The sequence below is a fragment of the Lissotriton vulgaris genome, chromosome 6 (genome assembly GCF_964263255.1).
Source record: "Lissotriton vulgaris chromosome 6, aLisVul1.2, whole genome shotgun sequence".
Lineage (NCBI taxonomy): Eukaryota > Metazoa > Chordata > Amphibia > Caudata > Salamandridae > Lissotriton > Lissotriton vulgaris.
Genome location: NC_141694.1, coordinates 509,942,386 through 509,950,598, shown reverse-complemented (window position 1 = coordinate 509,950,598; position 8,213 = coordinate 509,942,386).

The window sequence follows — 8,213 nt, the reverse complement described above, 5'->3', positions numbered from 1 at the left end:
TTAAAGATGTGTACAATTTCAGCCCCTTTCCATGATGTTGAGACTGGAGCACCTTGAGCAATGACCTTAGCCTAAATAGTGATGTACTGAACCCAGTTAGATTTATCGTTTAAAAGAAGGTCGGTGGGGATTCCGTCAATACCTGGGACTCTACCCCTCCATTACAACTCCCAATGCTCTCTCTGTATCGGCCGGTACAAAGGGTGCATCTCTAAAAAGAGTATACACACAATCCTCCGGTGCCCTCACATTATAGTCCTTACAGGCATACTGAGGTTTGAAGAAATCTACCCACTGGTGTTTATCAGCATGGTTCTGCGTACGTTCCGGGTGGCCCCCATTACCCCATTTAGCGAGATTCCAGAACAATTTAGAGTCTCTATTTGTGCATGCCACCTATTCTCATCATACTCTTTTTTAGTCAAAACCTGAGTCCTCCTATAATTGTTCCGTGCCTCACGGACTCTCACAGGATTCCTTGATTTAAGCTCCATCCCTAATATATTTCGTGCCGCTCTACAAGCCTCATTAAACCATGAGTTCTGCGTCTGGGCAGTAACTTTGGTTTAGGCGTTCGCCTTACAAAGTGAGTGCGTAACCTTAGGAAAAAAGAGTTATGGATGCCAGTAATTTCCTTTCGGAAGTCGGGATTTTTATGCAAGCCAGCCTCAAGACTGGCTAGGTTGTCGATCATATCCTTATTAATGGCAGTCAGGACTCTCAACAAGTTTTGCCCATTTCAAATGCCATGTGTCATTCAAGCAAATCAAGTCCAGAGTAGTTGGTCTCTCTCCGTGGTTGCTCACACTGAGCTGACCGCGGAGTTCAAAAATAAAGCATAGAGGGTGGTGGTCGCTTTCCATATGCTTCTCTATGGACATGTCCTTTAGGAGATGCCAAAATTTGAGATTAACATTCTGCTACTAAATCGGCCATTATTGAAGGTATGGGCTCCATGAAGGTCCGATGGTGTACCCCCATTTGCTGCCCTTAACCCTTTCTCTAAGCAGAACCCCTTTAATTGTATGGCTGCATCAGTCCATCTGTTCACCGGTGGTAAGTTCAGCCTAGGGATACCCCACCTTTCATCCTCATCGCCTGCAAGATCGATTTCACCGGGGCCCAGTGGTTCGGCGGACCAACTGCATGTGTCGACCGTGTCAATGAGGACATCGTTCCTGCTTGTCGCGGATCCAAGAATCCATCCGGGACCGCCTGCTCCCCTTCACGATTTGCCGATCCGGCAGCACACGTGTTCGACTCTCTCCCATCGTGGACAACGGCAATAATTACTAGCGAACTGTAACTTGGAAACCCCTTTCTCGGTACAGAACGAAAATCCTCCGAACAAGAACATACAGAGCATATTCATGATGTCACCACAGCTGGCATAACCAAGCTCGGATAAGCGCGCCGCCCCTTAACTAGGAGGCGCATCATTGCTTGTACCAGGCATAGTAATTGTGTAAAGTCCTGATGATGATCCCACTGTATCTTAGAGCACGGGGTCGAAACGTCGACCTTTTATAGTAGTTATACAGTACAACCAATGTGTATCAATTGCTGTATATACTTCTCTGGCAAAACACTTGTATTGCTGATTTAAAAGTGTCCAGGTTGCTCTTTTTCTCTTTCGCCTGCAATTTCTCCTTTCTCGTAACCACTCCTTATTCTTCAACCTTTTCTGCTCTGCGGCAAAGCACAGGATTGTGCTCTCTATTTCTTGTATCGTTGCCTATGCACTAAACATTTTTACCATTGTTATAAAATAAATTCCATGTCTGGCTGGACTTGGATAAAAATATAAGCGGCTCATCAAGGCTTGTCTTATTATCATTATGCTATATCTCTAAACTGCTTTGGACCACTGTCCTTTTGAAATTAACTTAAACCCTTGGTCCACAGCCATTTATAGGGTCCCCCTTGTTTTTCGCTAAAAAAAAGTATTAAAATCTCCGGCAATTACAACCATTGGTCCTGGGAATGTCCATCGAGCAATTCCTCCTAGGTAGTTAAAACATTGGAGCTTTTGCCCCCAACCATCCCCCTGGCGTAAACATTATAAATATCTATTTTAATTGTAGGGCTCACAATAAGACGTACCGCAAGAATATCATTACTTTAGGTACCTAGAGGGTGGATTTCAAAGCCAAGATCTTGGCGTACCCATATGGTGAGTCCTCCTGCCGGGCGACCCTTGCATCTCTTTATAGCAACTATATGAAAGTTTAAATAACCTGGATGGTACATTGGAGTAAGTGACCACGTCTCCTGGAAGAGACATATATCATATGTTTCTACAAATTGTTGCCAATCGGGGGAGTTCACCCTTGAGCTCAGACCCGCAATGTTCCATGATAACAAGGAGAGTTTTCTAGGGTTATGTGTATTATTGTCACTCTCATGTGCCGCAATCACCAAAGGGCATTCAGGTATGGAAAACACGACAGGGGTGCCTGGTTCAGTGGACAATTTGACCTGTGTAGAAGTTCTATTGGAAGAACTCAGCGAACAGTTTGGTTGCGAATTAGGCACCTGCTCATAGACCGGCAATGCAGATGTTAGATCTGTGTTTAGCACAAGTGGAATGCCGGACTTGGTCATACTTGGGCATGGTGGTCTAGGAATGCTATCCGCTAATGGTCAATCACATTCCTCAAGAGATGATAGAGGCTGAAATCTATTACCTAGGGGAATACCCCCTGTTGCTACAGGAGTTGCACACACCCCCCTTCATGCCGAGGCTGTTGGTTAATGACCCTATTCAGTCTAGGCCTTTGGGGCGTGGGATTATCAAAAAAGAACTCCAGTGTTAGGGGGATTATCCAGGAGTTCCTATGTTGGGGGGGGGGGGATAAAGATTGGGCAACAAATTAGGCAGTACATCAGGATCGGCAACATTTATAATAATACAATCCCCATCGAACAGTTTTTTTTAGTTCCAACCCAGTGTACTCTCCTTGCCATAATTATTTTGCTGGCCATCTGTTATCTGTAGTGTTGTCGTTGATCAGGTAATGTCTCCAGGATGTAATTGATTACGCCAGTTTTGATGCCATCTGTGACCATGTGTGACACCATTATATATGAGATGTAGTACCCCTACTGTACATTATAAGGATATTGCTGTTCATCATGGATTTCCGTGCCCCCTCCCCCCCCTTTCAAGTACTTTCTTCCATAGTTGCCAAAAGCTGTCGTGTTTTGGGTAGCACCTGCAGTCAGTGGTGGCCAATTCTGTATGCTCTTATTTCTGAGCGTAAAATATTTAACTATGTGTCCCCGAATCTAATTTACTGTTTGGTTAAAAAGTAGTAGTGGTTTAAAAACACACATTACATAGTGCTACACTGCAGACTTTCTGTCACAATATTTCTCACCGTCTTTCCTTAAGGATGCCAAGAGCTTTCTCTATCCCTCGGCCTAATCCCGTTTCTTTCCATTCCACTGCTATTAGCGCCGGGACGCCTTTTCTCTGAGGCAGCTGCGCGCTCTATAAAAGATTCTAACATAACATAACACATCCCCTTATCAGTTATATTCGTATTGTTCGCAACCCAGTGGAGACATTTGTTTATCAGATCTGTAGTAGTCTCAGTCTGCTCTCTTCTGAGGGGAGGTACGTTTGCCAGAACCAGGACCAGTGGGGCAGCAGGAGGTGGAGGATAGAGAGTCACTAGGGATAGTTGCTCTGAGTGATCGTGCGAAGCTTTCGATTTTGGTGGACTGGACCCTTTGTGGCTGAGTTTATCAGCAACTCTAGGTAAGCAAGTATTGGGATCAATAGTAGATGCGTTGGTAATTAATACCATATGTATATATGGTTGATCCTGTCCCAGCTGGGTAACTATGGGCAGGGAGCTGGTAGAAGCTTCCGAGCTATTGCTGGCGCATCTGCGCTCGGGAAACGTGGTTGGAGGTCACAGACCAGAGGCCTAGAAAGACCAGACAAAGATGGAGTAAGCACAGGTTCGCGACGATTTGCCTCCAGGATTGATATCCGCTTCTCAATGAGGGAAAGTTTTTCCAGTAAAGGTGCCACAACAGAGTCGATGTTTAATTCAATGTCCGCCCATATAGATGCCAAATTCTGGGCCGAGAGAACAGAAGTCTTTGCAAGGTTGCTGGCAGCTACTGGTACGAGTTTTTTTGGTTGGGTCTTGGGCCTAACAACTCGTGGTTTCTGGGGCTTAGCTTTCCCAAGCTCAGATGGGCCTCTGGCTCTAGCGCGTTGCCGAATTCGTGGTGATGATGATAGCTCCTCGGATTCATCTTGCGAGGTTCGCATTATGCTTCCCTTTTATACAATACTTGTTTCCAGGCTAGGTAAAGGGGAAACACTGGGGAGTTGGATTAAGTCACGAAGGATGCCGGGTGATAACGGTTTACAGAGCGGAGATGGTGGATTAATAGTGCCAGATGTTAGTCTCAGGGGCGCTGGCAATTCCCCTGTTCCTAGCGATAACCGCCTTTCAGTCCTTTCAATTTCATGAGTTAACACACTTGCTGCTCTGGTGAGATAGAAATCCAGAGTTGTAACAGACCCCTGAAACCTTATCCTTAAGCCCCTTTCTCCTGGCCATCATTCCTAGCAGTCAAAGATAAAAATATGAAGCAAATACCTTCTGTTAGGGTGGATGAAAAAGATATGGCCCAGCCCAGCCTAATCCGGTTGATGACGGGCGAAAGAGGGGCGCTGCTGGAGTCCTCTGTGTCCTTTAACCCCTTCCCTGCTCATGACGAGCTCAGCTCGTCATGCAGTACACTGGTCGTGTGCTTATGACGAGCTGAGCTCGTCATGAACAATGGGATTTCAAGGGAGTGCAGCACCGGAGGAAAATCTCCCTAGCAGCGATGGTGTTAAACGCCTCCTGGCGCGTGAAACCAGCGTGGGTGGCGAGCGTGCCGCTGGTGCTGCTGGGGGTTGTGATCCGGGCCTGAGGATTCCCCCGAGGTGACTCTGATGGCGGTGGAGGCTGCAAGCAAAAGCTGTGTCCGGTGAGCTGGGCTACAACAAGTCGTGAACAGACCTCTCCAAGTGGGAGGGAGGGGGGCTCCTCTGGTGTTGGACGGGAGGCCCTCCACACCCTAGTATCCAGGGACCTCAGGTGGAAATCTTAATGTCCCAACAAAGACCAGCCTCCTCCGGGTTTAGGTCGCGCTCGAGCCCCCCATTGCGTCCAAGCACGCACGTTTCTGGTGGGGCTCCTTGATGCCTGCAGGGGGCGCTAGGGAAGGGGAGGGCAGCCTGTCCGGGACTCCCTGTGTGGCGTGAGCCCCGTGCTCCTCTCAATCCTCGGGGTGGATGTCCTGGCGGTAACTCCGCAGGGGTGGTGACTGGTTTGGACTCCTTCAGGGTATGAAGAGGTCACCCTGTGCCCCTAAGCACACCCCCGGGGGCGAGTGGTGCACTCCAGTCCTCAAGCGCGGATATCCGCAGCTGCTCCGGTGCCTCAGTGCGGCTCCTGCCCCTCCGTGGTCTCGCGCCCGCCCACGCTCTCCTCGAGGTTTCACAAATCTCTGATGCTGAGAAAACTCTTAAACCCCTGTACATTACTCCCGATAGACGTGTCGAAGCCCAATCTCCGAAACTAATTTATACAAATAAAGTACATTTTAATAAATTATTTGACACTAGAATGACAAAAATCCAATCGGTAGAACCGGAGTTATGAGTTTTTAAAGGTTTTTTTAAAACCTAGCACCTAAAAGATCAAAGTGTCAACTGGGGGCATCGAGTTGTGCAAAACCAGGTAAAAGTATAAATATATTACGGATCACGATGGAATACAGGTCGGATACAGGAAGTGGATTGGGCCAGGTCAGAGTTTACCTTCGGACTTTGACAAATTTCTGAAACAAATGTTCTGAGAAGGCAAAATTAAGCAGGGAAAGGCTACTGGTGGTGTCCAAGGAGTATGCGTCATCATCGGATAAGCTTGGATTGAAGCTGCGGTGAAGATTTTTACATTTAGACTTAGTTTCTGAAATGGAAGTCAGTTCCACGAGGTTGGATATCCTTTTGGCGAAAAACTGCTGAAAAGGATTTGCTGCTGTGGAGTATAAAGTTAATAGGAGCAGCCAAAATGTCAATCCAACCGGCGATGCACCTCAGGCGGATAGGCAAGCAGATTGATCCCAGTTTCTTACTGGTTCTCAGAGCAGTTTTTGGCCCAAAAGTTTCTAAATTCTTACATTTGGGATTCAGCTATCTAGGGACCTCTAGCACCACCACTAAGGGTCCAGGACTGGTGGACTATCTCTTGGGGGTTCAGGGCTCACTCAAGTTGGGTGCAGATGTGTGCTGAAGATGATGGGAGCCTTTTGTGTCCCTGTGGCTCTCAACAGGGGGCCGGAAAACTAGTCCTTGTAGTCACTCAGGTAGTCCTGGGTTCACGTGAAGATGTAGGGCTCAACAGCAGGGCTGGCCTCTGAGAGTTCAAGGTGGCTCCAGACAGAAAAGGAGTTCTTCCAGGTGCAGCAGCAGTCTTGCAGAGTGCACAGTAGGGCACAGCATCAGACAGGCCTCTGAGAGTCCTCAGGTCCAGTAGCTGACAGAAGAATGGGTCTGAAGGTCCTATTCTTATACCCAGGTACCCTTCTTCTGGGAGGTGGGAGAAGCTTCTAGAAAAGTTACTTTAAAGTCATCATAATCTTTATTTCGTCTAAAAGCCATAAAAGAACAAATAAACATACATACAGAATAAAAACACCTAAAATTTAAATTGGGCAATTGGCAATGAGGGAGTCATCTGCCAACAGTGCATGTTGAAATCTAATTAAATACTATAATTAAAAACAATTATTAATTACCACCAATAAAAGTTTTGATAATAATCAGTGCAGCTAGTGCATTCTTAGGCTTTTCGAAGCAACAAAGCGTATACATGTATTGACTTTCTTGCCTAGGGCAGTAAAGTGCAGATGGCCCATTGAGGCACACCTAATCCCTCTATCAATTGGGTGGTTGTCTTGGAGGAGTCCACAAAGCCTGTCTGGTATGTCCAGTCATGTTACCTGAGACAGGCTGCTGGCACAAAAGGCTAAGGGTAGGAAAATGGTAATTTTTTGAAAGTGCCATTTTCAAACTTCTAATGAAAAATCTGACTTTACCACGAAACATGATTTATGATTGCAATTCCATAGATATCAAACATGCCATAATCACCTGCTCCTAATTGGAAATTACGGCTTAATAAATGTAATAAGGAATCCCCAATGCTATCCTATGGGAGGGGTAGGGCTCACTGTAGTGAAAAATGACAAATCTAGGAGTTTTTTACTACCAGGAAATGTAAAACTTGAAGGTACATGTTCAACCTTTTAATTACATATTACCCTGCCCTATGAGCACCTTAGGGATTGCCTTTGTGGAATCTGTTATGTAATAAATCGAGAGTTTAAGGCTTGGCACGGGGGTTTGAATGCCAAGTTGACATAGCAGTGTACAACTGCATTCAGGCTGAAGTGGCAGGCTTGGGACATGTTTAATGCAAAAAGAACCATTGATGGACAGCATGCAGAACAGTGTCATACATTCACCCTAGTACAGAGATCTGGGCCTAAATCCATCGTTTTATTTGCTCACCATGCCATCCCAGTTTGGACACAGCCATATGTAAATCAGTCTTGACCCTGCGCCCAATGGGAACAGTCCAGCACGAACTGCCAGGCCAGGTCCTCCCTGGAATGGAAACAATCATCCTAGGTCCAGGTTCGAGCTTTCAGCCCACATCAGCCAGGATAGCTTGACTCAAGTGGCATGGAGAGCTCAGGACCCACGTCTGGGCATACCCATCCCACTCGGGGTGACAAATGCAAAAGGAACAATTGATGGACAGAATGCAGAACAATGCCATTCATTCACCCCAGTACAGAGACCTGGACCTAAATCCATAGTTTTTTTGCTCACCATGCCATTCCAGTTCAAATCAGTCTTGACCCTGCACCTAATGGGAACAGTCCAGCCCGAACTGCCAGGCCAGGTCCTCCCTGGACTGCAAACATGCATCCTAGGACCAGTTTCGGGCTTTCAGGCCTCATCAACATGTTTTAGGCTGCTACGTAAGTGGGTGGCACAATATGTGAAGTGATGGAGGCCCACTGGTAGCATATAATTTACAGGCCATGGGTATATGGTATACCACTCTACAAGAGACTTATAAGTAAATTAAATATTTCAATCAGGTGTAAGCCTATCAGGCCATGTTTAG